Source organism: Hyla sarda, chromosome 2, assembly GCF_029499605.1.
Source record: "Hyla sarda isolate aHylSar1 chromosome 2, aHylSar1.hap1, whole genome shotgun sequence".
NCBI lineage: Eukaryota > Metazoa > Chordata > Amphibia > Anura > Hylidae > Hyla > Hyla sarda.
Window position 1 is genome coordinate 460881798 of NC_079190.1, and position 15910 is coordinate 460897707.

Consider the following 15910-nt stretch of genomic DNA (forward strand, 5'->3'; position numbering starts at 1 on the left):
CGCCCAGCACTAGTCCATTGTTCTGGCACCATGTGGGCTTTGTAAACGCACATGGCCCCCAACTTCCATTCCAAACAAATTCTCTCTCCAAAAGCCCAATGGCGCTCCTCCTCTTCTGAGCCCTGTAGTGCGCCACAGAGCACTAAGTCTACACATGGGGTATTTATATACTCATAAAATTGTGTTAAATTTCTGGGGAGCTTTTTTCTATTATCCCTTGTGAAAATGAAACATTTTTAGATAACACTAGCATTTTAGTGAAAAAAAAAGTTATTTTCATTTACACATCCGACTTTAACGAAAAGTCATCAAACACCTGTGGGGTGTTAAGGCTCACTGGACCCCTTGTTACGCGACTTGAGGGGTTTAGCTTCTAAAATTATATGCCTTTTTTTTTGCTCTTCTGGCACCATAGGGGCTTCCTAAATTCGACATGCCCCCCAAAAACCATTGCAGCAAAATTCACTCTCCAAAATCCCATTGTCGCTCCTTAACTTCTGAGCCCTCTAGTGCACCCACAAAGCACTTTACGTTCACATATGAGATATTTCCTTACTTGATAGAGATTGGGTTACACATTTTGGGAGCTTTTTCTCCTTTTATCCCCTTGTAAAAATTCAAAAACTGGGTCTACAAGAACATGTTAGTATTAAAAAAAAATAAAAAATAAGATTTAGAATTTTCTCCTTTACTTTGCTGCTATTCCTGTGAAACACCTAAAGGGTTAAACTTTCTGATTGTCATTTTGTATACTTTGGGGGGGGGTGCAGTTTTTTCTTATACTGGGGTCATTTATGGGGCATTTCTAATATGAAGGCCCTTCAAATCCACTTGAACTGGTCCCTGAAAAATTCAGATTTTGAAAATTTTTTGAAAAATTTGAAAATTGCTGCTGAACTTTGAAGCCCTCTGATGTCTTCCAAAAGTAAAAACTTGTCAACTTTATGATGCCAACATAAATGTAGACATGTTGTATATGTGAATCAATATATAATTTATTTGGTATGTCTATTTTCCTTACAAGCAGAGAGCTTCAAAATTTTGAATTTTTCACCAAGAAATTATGCAAGTATCGACAAAAATGTACCATTACGTTAAAGTAGAATATGTCACACAAAAAAAATCTCCTAAGTAAAAGCATCCCAGAGTTATTAATTCTTAAAGTGACAGTGGTCAGATGTGCAAAAAATGCTCTGGTCCTTAAGGTGAAAATGGGCTTCGTCCTTAAGGGGTTATAAAACTGATTTTATGGATTTTTTTCTCATTCTGTCTCTCATAGTTGAGGTATATCTATGATGAACATTACAGACCTCTCATCTTTTTAAGTGGGAGAACTTGCACAATTGGTGGCTGACAATGCTTCTTTGCCCCACTGTAGACGTAGAGACATACGGCACTTAGAGGATCTGTCTTCTCTCCTGACCTGTATGAGTTTCCCCAGAGAAATATTCTGGAGTTTTTTTTCTTAGGAGTTTGTGCTCCTCTATTATTACTACTATTTCTTCTTAAAATGTAATATATGAGATTGATGTGCAATGTGTCCACACAGTCTGACCCTGTCCATCAGTCTCCACATCATCTCTCGCTTCTGGTAAGGAAGAAAACCCTTTGCTTTTGGAGTCAAGTCGATCAGCCATAACTTAAAAGGAAATACAGACAGGTAGTGCAGGGGACACTGACGACAACATTACTTACCTTGTCCCGTTCCTTGCTGTGGTTCTCCCACAATTCTCTTTAGCATCTTCAGCTCTGCGCTCGACTTGGCACATGGGCGGAACTTCGTGACATCACCGCTGCTCTTCTCTGCTGGGTCCCACTGCTAGCAAACAGCAGCAGTGACATAACTAAGTTCCGCCCATGTGCCAAGTTGAGCCCAGAGCTGAGGATAGCGAAGAGTACGGGACAAGGCAAGTCCAGTTGTCCTCAGTGTCACCTGCACTACCTGTCTGTACCAGGTGACACCAATTACATTTTAGGTGCAGTATACAGTAACTGAATTCGAACACCATTTGTTCGAAACAGGCGCAGCTGGATCTGGATCCCCACCAATCAAAACTTCTGACAGGCTGCTATGACGACAAGTCAGAAGTTTTTGCACAGAACAGACCCCAATGGGTCGAAGCACAACTGACCCTATTGACTTGAATAAGGTGTCCGGTATCAAACAGGAGTTGAGCGGAGAAAAAAGATGGGACATTGGCGGAGCTCCCTTTAGCTGAGCACAGCAGCAGTATGAATGTAGCCTAACATCCACATGGTGCCAGAACACAAGGTTTCTCAGCAGAACATTGACCAGAGTATCACACTGCCCTGCCACTTATCTTTCTTCCCATAAAGCACCCTAGTGCCATTTCCTCCCCAGGTAAGTGCTGCACATACATCTGTCCATTCACGTTATACTATAAAAACATGATTCATCAGACCAGGCCACCTTCTTCAATTACTCCATGGTCCAGTTCTGATGCCTATTGCAGTCACTTCTGTTGGTGGACAGGAGTCAACATGGCCACTGTGACTAGTAGGGATGTCCCGATACTGGTATCGGGGCTGATACTAGCTATTTGCATGGTATCGGGGACTTGTTTAATGTCCCCGATACCATGCCCGATACCTGCTTCCGTTCCACTGTCCCGTTCTTCCGTCCCGCATCATGTCGTCCTAAGGAGGAGCATGTGACATATACGTTACTCCGCCTCCTCCCCTTCGCCCGGCATAACGCTACGGAGGAAGCCGAGTGACGTATATGTCACATGCGCCTCCACAGGACGACATGATGCGGACCGGAGGACGGAAGAACGGGACAGAGGAGGTTAGCTGCCTGCAAGGAGGCGGGCTTCTACTAATGTCTAAACGGGGGGGGGACCCCGCTGCTGCCTAAATGGGGGATGGGGACCCCGCTGCTGCCTACAAGGGAGGCTGCTGCCTACAAGGGGGGCTGCTGCTAATATCTGCAAGGTGATACTACCTACTATTACAGGCAATCTTACTGCAGAGTCACCTGCACCAACTTGAATTTATGGGTAGATAGGTCAGCTGACCCGGTTTCTACCGCTGCTCACCATGTGAACATCGGTCTCGCCGCCAATGCAAATTCCCTGTTCTGTCCAATGGAGAAGAGAGAAATCTTGGCTCATACTACAGCAACCGCCTCCAATGTACACAACAAGGACCCACATATCATACAGTAAACAGCGCCAGAGACCGGGTCACCCTGCTGTCAGATTCCCTTTAAAATATAAAGTACTCGTACTTGGTATCGGCGAGTACTAGAATTAAAGTATCAGTACTCGTACTCTGTCTTTAAAAAATGGTATCGGGACATCCCTAGTCTGCATCTTTGCACCCAATATACAGAAGCTGTGACGCCCTGTGTGCTCACTCCTTATAGAATAACCTTCAGGAACTTTTTCAGTCATTTTGCTTCAATAGAACTTTTGTGGGATGAAACAGATTTTTTCCTATATTCAAGGAGTACGGCGTCCATTTTAGGACAAAGTAGTAACTCTGTCCCGCCTCCTCCCTCGGACCAATCGCCGTCAATCGTCAGCCTCAACTCTGTCCCGTCAGGCGAAACAGTATCCCGCCTCCTCCCTCGGACCAATCCTCCTTCAGTAGTCAGCCACAACTCCCTCGTCCAAAATGCAGTCATCCCTCAGATGCAACTCAGTCGAAACTGAAACTAGCACATGCACTACAGACACTACATGTGCTACAGAGCTGACACTGAATAGCATGTACAGCAGAACCCGTATAGCAGAGAGCAGACACTGACTGCAGGAAGGTTTTTTGTCTGAGGGATGACAGTTTCGGATGACGGAGTTTTGGATGATTGAGGAGAAAGGAAGGAGTTGCGGCTGACGTCTGACAGATCGGTCCGATGGAGGAGGCGGGACGGAGTTACGGCTGACGATGTCCTAAAATTTAGACTAAGGGAGGAGATTATCCACATCTGGTTCCTGCCTAAAGATAAAAGCATGGGAGAGAAGAGAACGCAGAAGACCCTCACACCGTCCCCACCTTGGCCTGCAATATTAATCAGATTTTTACATAGCTGGAGAAGTTCTGATATCTCTGACTACTATATGAAAATATAAAACTGGCAGGTGTCCACTGTTCTGTAATGGATCTTCTGGTGAGATCAGACCGGACTCCATGTCCTCACAATGACTTGCTGTTCTCTGGAGCCTGTGCTGTAATGAAGACGGAGGTAATGACAGAGCTCCGAGCCGTCCATTGTAATCTCTGCACTGCCACATACACGTGATGTCCACAAACACAGGCGTCATGTGTGCCGCACCCTTGGGAGAGTGACTACCTATAGACTATAATAGTTGTTGTCTATCATGAAAGCTTCAGGGAACATGACTATAGCTGCACCTACACAAAAGAGGTAGAAACATTTATGGGCTTTTTTTTTTTTTAAAGGAAACTATATGATCTATTCTGCAAATTGTGAAGCGTCACTTTAGGGACTATTCATGTTTTTCCTGTACATGTTGGAAAATCTAATCTACACAATAAACTTGTGCACAGGGTCTGTAGTCAGGTGAAGGCCAAACTAGTGGTCTCTGTCGCCCTGGTTTGGCCAGTATAAAGACAATACACCCAAAAAAAATTATGGATGCATTAGATACACTATTCTACCCAATAGAATCCTTTAAAAATAAATAAATAAAAATAAATTATCCACTAGACACCAGAGCAGGTAAAAAAATTCAAAATACTAAAAGTCAGTGTTTCTCTTCAGCTGTCCGGGCATGCTGGGAGTTGTAGTTTCGCAACAGCTGGAGGCATGCAGGTAGAGAAACACTGTGTTAAGAGGTGCAGGAAGAAACATTAAAAAACCTCATACTCACCTTCTACTGGTCCCTGCAGATGCCGATCCCCTCCGTGCGGTCCGGTGTCGTCTCTATTCTCCAAACAAGCAGAAGGACCTTTCCCTTTTCAACCAATCACTGGCTGCAGTGGTATCATGTATCAAGCCAGTGATTGGCTGATGGCAAAAAGTCTTTTTCGGCATACACAAACTAGGCCTCCCCATCCGGCGGGAGATTTAAAATCGTCCGGGAAACCCAGTGTATTTGCAGTACAAAAAGCTACCTACAGGGGGGGGGGGGGGGGGAATATGACATGGTGGAATGTGACGTGGTAGGTTGGGTTTTGAGGAGATTGTAATGGGGGGGGGGTGAGATGAGATTGTAATGTGGGGTGATATTGTAATGGGGGGGGGGGAGAATGTGGCAGGGGGTGGTGAAGAATATGACTGGGGGAAATGTGACATGGTGGAATGTGACTGGGTAGCCTGGGTTTTGAGGAGGATGTAATCTTTTTGGGGGGGTGAGCTGTGACAATGGGGGGGGGAGAATATGACTGGGGGAAATGTGACATGTTGGAATGTGACAGGGAAGGTTGGGTTTTGAGGAGAAGGTGATTGGGGGGGTGAGATGTGACCATTCGGGGGAGAATGTGGCGAGGGGGGGGGGGATAGAAATGAAATGGATTAGATGTGAAATAGGGGAGATTGGACATGAAATGGGGGATTTTACCGTTTATTATATCGCATTGCATATCGAAATCGCAATATTTATGCCCAAAATCGCAATCAGTTTCCCCATATGGTGCAGCCCTTCTGGACATTGTTATAGTCGATCGGTGATGGACCTGGTAAGGCTCAGTTCACACCTGCTTTGGATGCTCTGTCAAAAATCGGTGGACAAAACAATGCAGCCTGCTACGCTCTACTGTTCAAGAAAATGCTGGACACTATGTCCGGACCCCCGACACGTCTCATTAAAGGCAGTGGGGTCTGTTGGGCACAGCTCTGTTTGTTGTGTAACAGATCAACCTGCACAGTTTGGGTCCATTCTTAGATCAGAATCACCACAAAAAAAAAAAAAATTTTTTTTTTTTTTAAAAAGCGCAATTTTGAACCCTGCCTAACAATGCCATATGTTTAACGGCCACATTGTGAAACAGTTTACAAAGAATGCGTTAAGGTGCGGTCATAATGGCGGAGCAAGAGTTTCGTGGTGGAATATCTGCAGCAGATTACGTTGACTTCATTGGGTCTGTTGTGGATTTTTGGCTGCAGAAATTCAACTGCGGCTGAAACCCACATAGGATCCCACTGGTGCGAATGTACTTAAACGGATCCCATATTAATCTGATGGATGCCAATTCTGTTTTTTGCAAGAAATTATTTCTTTTTTTATTCCTGAATAACCTCTTTAAAAAGGAGACAAAAGACGTCCGTAACTTCCCACATCCCTGAATGCCGTCAACAATACGACACAATCCAGACTTTACATTAAAAGCATTAAAGGAAATAAAAACGCGGCCAGAAGAGATGAGGACACTTCACATTCCGGTCACAGTTCACAGAATTTGATCATAACCCAGTGGGTTGAAAACAAACGTGGCCATCACCAACCATCAAATCTTGGTAAATTTTCTGCAATATCACATACCGTATATACTCGAGTATAAGACGATTTTTCGTGCTGAAAACACCCCCCTCAGCTTATACTCGAGTGAACTCTCCGCCCTCAGTGGTCTTCAACCTGCGGACCTCCAGATGTTTCAAAACTACAACTTCCAGCAAGCCCGGACAGCCATCGGCTGTCCGGGCATGCTAGGAGTTGTAGTTTTGAAACATCTTTAGGTCCGCAGGTTGAAGACCACTGCGGCCTTCGTCATCATCCAGATGACAGGCGGTGATGATGAGGGGGGGGGGGGGGATGATGACAGGTGATGACGACAGGGTGATGATGGGGGTGTTAATGACGGGGGTCTGGATGACAACAGGGGGGGGGGATGATGTATTTCCCACCCTAGGCTTATAGTCGAGTCAATAACTTTTCCTGGGTTTTTGGGGTGAAATTAGGGGCCTCGGCTTATACTCGAGTATATACGGTAATCCACCCTATAAGAATCCATCACACGGGATTATACGGAGGTCGCTGTATCTCCTTCATTGTCGACACAAAAACAGTGTCTGATCCCACAGCTTACCCCAAAAACCAAACCCTATAAGAGGGAATATCCCCGGTATCTATACTCCTGCTATGAGTGCTGACTAGCGGGGGTCCCACAGATCAAACCCCCACCAAGCATCTATAAAGATGCGGGTAGCCTGCTGGATAGTATAGCTGGTGAGCAAATGTAAGCAATGGAGCATTCTGGGGCCCAGGCCCTATAGGACCCACATACAGGACTCGCACAGCATATGTCTGCCTACGTAGAAGAAGGTCAAGCTGCCGTCATCACATACCTAGAGAGTGCTAGGATATTTCTATAGACCAGTGTATCCCAACCTGGGCCCCTTCAGTTGTTGCAAACTACAACTCCCAGCCAAAGGCTGTCCGGGCATGCTGGGAGTTGTAGCTTTGTAATGGCTGGAGGCACACTGGTTGGGATACACTGGTAGACTAATGGGAGTACAAGATAGTTAACATCCCTCGAGGCAATCACTACTTATTACAAGGTTCCCTTCACAAGAAGTTGACCCCTAAGTATTCCCCACTTGAGAGATTCAGCACCCCCACAGGGCAAATTAAGTACTACACAGTGTCTATTCCCATCAATGGGTTTTCTGTGGAATACAGAACAGGACAGACTGCTGACAGCAAGATACTCCTATCAAAACCTGTGTAAAGGAAGAGTGGTGCAGTTACCCAGAGCAACCAAACTTTATATGTTGTACATCTTGGCAATACATTAACCTTTCTAATATACTTAAGAAAATTGTATTTCCTTTTTATAGAAATCATGTATTGGCAGGAGAGGAGCACAGAGGAGTGCCATCAGACAGGAGCACAGAGGAGTGCCATCAGACAGGAGCACAGAGGAGTGCCATCAGACAGGAGCACAGAGGAGTGCCATCAGACAGGAGCACAGAGGAGTGCCATCAGACAGGAGCACAGAGGAGTGCCATCAGACAGGAGCACAGAGGAGTGCCATCAGACAGGAGCACAGAGGAGTGCCATCAGACAGGAGCACAGAGGAGTGCCATCAGACAGGAGCACAGAGGAGTGCCATCAGACAGGAGCACAGAGGAGTGCCATCAGACAGGAGCACAGAGGAGTGCCATCAGACAGGAGCACAGAGGAGTGCCATCAGACAGGAGCACAGAGGAGTGCCATCAGACAGGAGCACAGAGGAGTGCCATCAGACAGGAGCACAGAGGAGTGCCATCAGACAGGAGCACAGAGGAGTGCCATCAGACAGGAGCACAGAGGAGTGCCATCAGACAGGAGCACAGAGGAGTGCCATCAGACAGGAGCACAGAGGAGTGCCATCAGACAGGAGCACAGAGGAGTGCCATCAGACAGGAGCACAGAGGAGTGCCATCAGACAGGAGCACAGAGGAGTGCCATCAGACAGGAGCACAGAGGAGTGCCATCAGACAGGAGCACAGAGGAGTGCCATCAGACAGGAGCACAGAGGAGTGCCATCAGACAGGAGCACAGAGGAGTGCCATCAGACAGGAGCACAGAGGAGTGCCATCAGACAGGAGCACAGAGGAGTGCCATCAGACAGGAGCACAGAGGAGTGCCATCAGACAGGAGCACAGAGGAGTGCCATCAGACAGGAGCACAGAGGAGTGCCATCAGACAGGAGCACAGAGGAGTGCCATCAGACAGGAGCACAGAGGAGTGCCATCAGACAGGAGCACAGAGGAGTGCCATCAGACAGGAGCACAGAGGAGTGCCATCAGACAGGAGCACAGAGGAGTGCCATCAGACAGGAGCACAGAGGAGTGCCATCAGACAGGAGCACAGAGGAGTGCCATCAGACAGGAGCACAGAGGAGTGCCATCAGACAGGAGCACAGAGGAGTGCCATCAGACAGGAGCACAGAGGAGTGCCATCAGACAGGAGCACAGAGGAGTGCCATCAGACAGGAGCACAGAGGAGTGCCATCAGACAGGAGCACAGAGGAGTGCCATCAGACAGGAGCACAGAGGAGTGCCATCAGACAGGAGCACAGAGGAGTGCCATCAGACAGGAGCACAGAGGAGTGCCATCAGACAGGAGAGGAGCACAGAGGAGTGCCATCAGACAGGAGAGGAGCACAGAGGAGTGCCATCAGACAGGAGAGGAGCACAGAGGAGTGCCATCAGACAGGAGAGGAGCACAGAGGAGTGCCATCAGACAGGAGAGGAGCACAGAGGAGTGCCATCAGACAGGAGAGGAGCACAGAGGAGTGCCATCAGACAGGAGAGGAGCACAGAGGAGTGCCATCAGACAGGAGAGGAGCACAGAGGAGTGCCATCAGACAGGAGAGGAGCACAGAGGAGTGCCATCAGACAGGAGAGGAGCACAGAGGAGTGCCATCAGACAGGAGAGGAGCACAGAGGAGTGCCATCAGACAGGAGAGGAGCACAGAGGAGTGGTTAATGTTTTGCCAAGCTGTACAACATATAAAAAGTTTTTGAATCTGACAGTTTCCATTTAAAGTATAACTCCGATGACGTTTTGACGCTAGGATATCCAGGCTACTCATAGCTCTAGACTACAGAGATCAGGATATGGATTTGCCACAGACTTGCAAGAGACTTTTGGGAAATCAATATCCTGGTCGCTGTAGTCTCGGGGTATGAAGTTGCTGGAAGATTTAAACAGATATCCTACTTCGGGCGTGATCAGAGTTCTGCTTTAGGGGCCCTTTTACATGGGCCGACACCGGCTCTAAACACCAATCCCCTACCCACTGGCTCCACTGACAGAGGCTTTTATTTCTTGTCGGCCATATTTGCAGCGCTCGTTCCTTACAAACTTTCACTCTGTATCTAATCTTGGTTTAGGTAACCGCTCTGTACCAGGAATACATTACAAAACTACAATGATCAGTACGCCCTGACCCACAGAGACAGGCGGGGGCCCCACCGTCCCGCAGAGACGCTCTCCTTTAAATGGCTTTGGTAAAGTGGACATCCCCTTTAAGGGGCAATCTCGGAGCCCGCTGTCAATTATAATTCACACACATATATATTACCCACACACTTTAAACCAGATTTTGGGTACCTCTCACCCCAAAAAAGTCTCTCCGTAAAGATTTCCGAGCACTTTTTTTCTCTGTGGCTCTCACGCAATGACAAGTCACTCTCCTGCGCCAGGTGTGCACCCTTAAACCCATCCTATAGCGCACTGGCACGACTACAGCGCCATTGTGTGTGATCACATACAAGAGAACGCTCTAATAAAAAATAAAAAAAAACACGAACATACGGCACCTTAGATATAAAAGCGAAAAAACGTTATCCCCCATCCGGTCAGATTTTGCGCATTCTGACGGCGACCTGGATTCCTACATTAAAAACGTAACCTGCGTCCCATCGGGACCATCTAATAAACGCAATTTCCATTGGCTGAAAACTTTTTCCCTTAATTCTAACAGGCAGGATATGTTGTCGGTTAGGAGAGTCTATAGGGTCAGGTGTAGAGGATGACCCCCACTAACTGTTACTAAGTTACAATCACAAATACAAAGTATAATGCCCCTACCTGCCCCCCCAGGAGGACCCACACTTGGCTCCTCTTACCTCCAGGTAGACTTCATGGGACCCGGGCTGTGCCGTCGCCTGCTGACCCGGGACGAGGTGATGCTCACAGGGAGAAGCTCCCGCCTGCTCTGCCGCTCTCTGACGTCAGCCGCCATCCGGGCCGCATTCCACTGCGGTTTTACTTTCTCACCGCCAGATGCCGCTGTGACGCCAGAAAGGTTTCCTCCAATCAGCTGAGCGAGGAGACTGAGAGAAGACGCCGCCATGTTTGTTCTGGGCTCAGTATCCAGTAGTTGTAGTTTTTTTTTTTTTCTTCTGTTTAGTTAAGTTTTGATGGGGTTTGTATGAATTTTGCCTTTATTTACTTCACTGGGTTAAGCAATCCCGAGTCAAGTCGAGTTTGGGGAGATGACAAGTTGTAGTAGAGAGTACACTGTGATTTATTGGTGGGGAAATAATAAAAAGATGTCATGTTACCTATAGGAATGAATGCTTTAATGCAACAGAGTGCCTAAGGTAGTGGTCTTCAAACTGTGGACCACCAGCTGTTGCAAAACTACAACTCCCAGCATGCCCGGACAGCCGTTGGCTGTCCGGGCATGCTGGGAGTTGTAGTTGTGCAACAGCTGGAGGTCCACAGTTTGGAGACCACTGCCCTGAAGGACTTGAACATGCAATATTACTGTATTACTCTCTGACACCTTTGCAGGCCTAAGGGTTTTAATGTGAGGGGCTGCAGTGGTAGCAGTCGCACCTGGGCCCAGATGCCCAAAAGACCCCTCTGCCACATAAGAAAACTATTGTCTTGGCATGGCAGGTCAGGGCCCCGGAACAAATTTTTGCACTGACCTTAAAGGGGTACTCCGGTGGAAAACTTATTTTTTTTTTTAAATGAACTGGTGCCAGAAAGTTAAACAGATTTGTAAATTACTTCTATTAAAAAATCTTTATCCTTCCAGTACTTATTAACGGCTGTATGCTACAGAGGAAATTATTTGCTTTTTTAATTTCTTTTTTGTCTTGTCCACAGTGCTCTCTGCTGACCCCTCTGTCCGTGTCAGGAACTTTCCAGAGCAGCATAGGTTTGCTATGGGGATTTTCTCCTGCTCTGGACAGTTCCTGATATGGGCATCAGGTGTCAGCAGAGAGCACTGTGGACAAGACAAAAAATAAATTCAAAAAGAAAATTATTTCCTCTGTAGCATACAGCTGCTAAAATGTACTGGAAGGATAAAGATTTTTTCACAGAAGTAATTTACAAATCTGTTTACCTTTCTGGCACCGGTTGATTTAAAAAAAAAAAAAAAATGTTTACTACCAGAGTACCCCTTTAACCCCTTAACGACACAGGGCAAATGGTCACGGTCTGGGTGTATGAAGCGTGCTCACAAGCCAAACTTTTAGCAGCCAGAACTTGCCGCTAATGCCTGACATAAACCCAGGGCTCAAGTCCTGCAGGAACTCATCGGAACGGAGTTCCTGCACTTTTTCCTCAGCAGGAACGCAGTTCCCATTAGCAGGAGTCCTGCAGGACCAGCCCTTAAAGGGGTACTCCTCCCCTAGACATCATATCCCCTATCCAAAGGATAGGGGATAAGATTTATGAACGCAGGGGTCCCCAGCAGCGGTTCTCGGCTGTGGCACCCCAGACATCCGGTGCATGGAGTGAACTTTGCTCCGTGCTGAATGACTGGCGAAGGGGGGCAGAGGCTCCTGACATCACGGCCATGCCCCCTCAATGGGACGGCCATCATGCCCCCTCCCATAGACTTGCATTAAGGGGCTGTGGCCGTGATGTCACAAGCCTCCGGCGCTGCACCCAACGCTATAAACGAATGCCGGGTGCATCAGGGAGATTGCGTGGGGTCCCCAGCGGTGGGACCCCTGGGATCAGACATCTTATCTCCTATCCTTTGGATGGGGGATAAGATGTCTAGGGGCAGAGTACCCCTTTAAGTTGAAATCTTGGGTGAGTTCCCACACTTTTTTTCCACGACTTGACCCCTGCATAAACCCTTCAGATGCCACAATCAAAGTTGATCAAGACATCTAAATTGTTAAAATATAGTAGGCGACTAGCTCAGGGGGCTGATCAGGACCTCCGTGGTGCTATCACATGGTCTCCATCTACAGGCATGACGGCTGGAGTGTTCACACATGCCTCTGTGCCATCAGATTGGTGCTCTGTGAATAAAAGAAGGCTCGGCGGGCAGAGTGCCAATAACACTGATCAATGTAAATAGATGTGAACGTTTGAGTCACCCCCCTTCTACCATTTTTCAAATAAAATAATATAATCAAAAATAAACAAATTTGGTATCGCCTTGTGTGGAAATATCTTAACTATTAAAATATAACTTTAGTGAAACCGCACGGTCAATGACGTAAATGTAAAAAAAATGAAAAACTCCAGAATAGCTGATTTTTGGTCACTTCATATACCAAAGAAAAGTGATCAAAAATTTCCATCAAAACAAAATGGTACCTATAAAAACTACAGATCCCTTTGCAATAAAATGAGCCCCGTATACAATAAAATAAAATATTTTATAGAGGTCAGAAAAGGATTTTATTAATCTACAAAGCCCCCATGGTGCCCAGACAGTTGAAACACCCCACATCTTACTCCACTTTGGAAACTACATGCCTCAAGGAATGTAATAAGGGATCAGTGATCATTTACACCCCACAGGTGTTTGACACAACTTTCTCCCAAATACAGAAATATCTCATGTGAACATTAGGTGCTCTGCGGGTGCACGACAGGGCTCAAAAGGAAAGGAGCGCCATTGGGCTTTTGGAGAGAGGATTTGGCTGGATTAGATGTTGGGGGCCATGTTATGTTTATAAATGCCAGAACATGGTGACCCCGTTTTGGAAACTACACCCCTAAAGGAGCATAATAGGGGGTGCAGTGAACATTTACACCCCACTGGTGTCCCCAGTCGGCCCACTGTTCCAAAAATCTGGCTAATTTTTTTCCGGAACTGGGGTCCAGATGGGGTCACCTATAGGGGGACAGGGTAACTAGTATGGGGGGGGGGGGCTCTACCTGCATTGCCCTGTGGCACCACCTCCTAGGGGGCTCATCATCACTGGCAGATGACGAGCAGGGGGGAGTAAGAAATGTGGGTTTTTTTGGGGTGCAGTTTTTTTCCTCCACTATTTTTGCGTCCGAGCCACCAGCGACTGTTCTGGCCTGAACAGTAGCTGTTCTACAGTGTGTAGTTGGACCGCAAACACCACCCTCCCAAAAAAAAATAAAAAAAAAGTGCTGTAGGCCCAACGTTTGGAGACCTAACTTTCCCTGCCTTGCTTGCTTTTACCACTTATTAATAATCGCTGCTGCCGGACCACCCGTACTCTTGATGCCGGACCACTGAAACGCTGTGTCCTCAAGGAGTTGAGTTATGACTCTGCCTAGGGGCTGCTGCTAGGTGCTTGGCTTCCATTTTTACCTCTTGAAGCTTTATGATCACATCGTAGAGGGGATGATAGGATGACATTGGGTGTCTAACCTAGATACGTCGGTCGCTATTGACTACAACATCTAGGGGGTTAAATGGCCAGAATTGAAGAAATTCAATGGTGGGTCCCAGCTGTAATATAAAGCTGGCACCCATCATGTGCCAACTCCTGAGCCCACTTCATTCTCCTTTCCTAACATCATTTCATCATAGTAAGTATTAGGAATGGGACACAGGGTTTTGTTGATTTTATGTCAGTGAAGCTTAATCATTGTGTCATGAAATGTTCCAACCACATGTGTGGGGCACAAAGGGTTGCACTGTTATTGATTTTGGCACTATTACATTTTTGCACACTGTCTGATTGGCACCTATAGTGATTAGGGCTGCAGCTGGCAGGGTACTGGTTGAACAGGGGGGGGGGGGCTGTTAAAGGAGCAGCAGGATTGGAGGTTGATATAGAGGGTGGAGAATAAGTGGGGAGTGTGGGGGCAAGGAGCCAGAGATATCTGGGTGAAAAACCCTATAAGTCATGGGTGGAAGAAGTCCTATTGGTGTCCTCGGCTGGACTGAGAAGATAAGGAATGTGAACAACTCAGAGAAGATGTCACTGTATGTAACTGCACTGTAATCACTAACACAGTATGCACTGCACTGTAATCACTTATACAGTATGCACTGCACTGTAATCACTTATACAGTATGCATTGCACTGTAATCACTTATACAGTATGCACTGCACTGTAATCACTTATACAGTCTGCAGAGTCTAAGAACTGATGATGACCCTTGCAGCTGTAACCTGGGTTACTTGGATTGAGGCCCACTTGGATGTGTTTTGCCCCCTAAACCAAACCCCTTGCTATGCCTGTTTCCCAATGTATACACTGACATGCTGAAAGCCAAATGTATGGCAAATGAATATCCTCTACTCATATATTTTGGCTAGTTCATATTGGTATACCATTTTATTTATCTACATTTGTAAGGCATATATGGCATATTACCTATAAGAATGAATTCTATTGCAAATAAGTGCCCAGGGCAGGGATCTCCAAACTGTGGACCACCAGCTATTGCAAAACTATAACTCCCAGCATTCCCGGACAGTCAACGGCTGTCCGGGCATGCTGGGAGTGGTAGTTTTGCAACAGCTGATGGTCCACAGTTTGGAGATCACTGCCCTAGGGGACACAAAGGGGTACTCCGGTGCTTACACATCTTATCCCCTATCCAAAGGACCCCTCCCGTAGGCTTGCATTGAGGGGCGGAGCGGGACGTCACACGGGGGCGGAGGCGTGACATCACACGCCGCCTGCCCTGTGGTCGACCGTAATCAGACCCGGAGCGAACACGCTCCGGGGACTGATTACAAACGGGGTGCCGCATGCAAGATCACGGGCGTCCCCAGCTGCGGGACTCCTGCGATCAGGCATCTTATTGCCTATCCTTTGGATAGGGGATAAGATGTGTAAGCACCGGTGTACCCCTTCAAGCAAGCAATTGTTTGTACAATATTACTGTATTGCTTTAGGATGCCTATTACAGGCCTAGGGGTAGGGATGTAATGTGAGGGTCTGCAGTGGTAGCAGTCGCACCTGGACCCGGATGCTTCAAAGACCCCTCTGCCACATAAGAAAACTATTGTCTTGGTATTGTCCTTAGTAATAGCGACCACAATATAGTTACTTTTGACTTAAAATGTAGAAAACAAAGACATGAAGATTGTCTATATGAAGATTGTCAGTCTTCATATAGACTATGGGGGAGATTTATCAAAACCCGTCCAGAGGAAAAGTTGCCCAGTTGCCCATAGCAACCAATCAGATTGCTTCTTTCATCGTTAACAAGGCCTCTGCAAAATGAAAGAAGCGATCTGATTGGTTGCTATGGGCAACTGGGCAACTTTTTTTTTTTTGCACAGGTTTTGATAAATCTC

The 15910-nt window shown here is 46.8% G+C and overlaps 1 protein-coding gene across 1 annotated transcript in view; it reads right to left on the reverse strand.

Annotated features, from left to right (window-relative positions):
- The window catches only part of BTG3 (BTG anti-proliferation factor 3), a 34331-nt gene extending 23648 nt beyond the window's left edge, over window positions 1-10683 (reverse strand). The window contains exon 1 of the mRNA XM_056559423.1: window positions 10544-10683. The gene's annotated coding sequence lies outside the window, so the exon portion shown is untranslated. The remainder of the gene's footprint in view (window positions 1-10543) is intronic.
- Between the last annotated feature and the right edge of the window lie 5227 nt (window positions 10684-15910).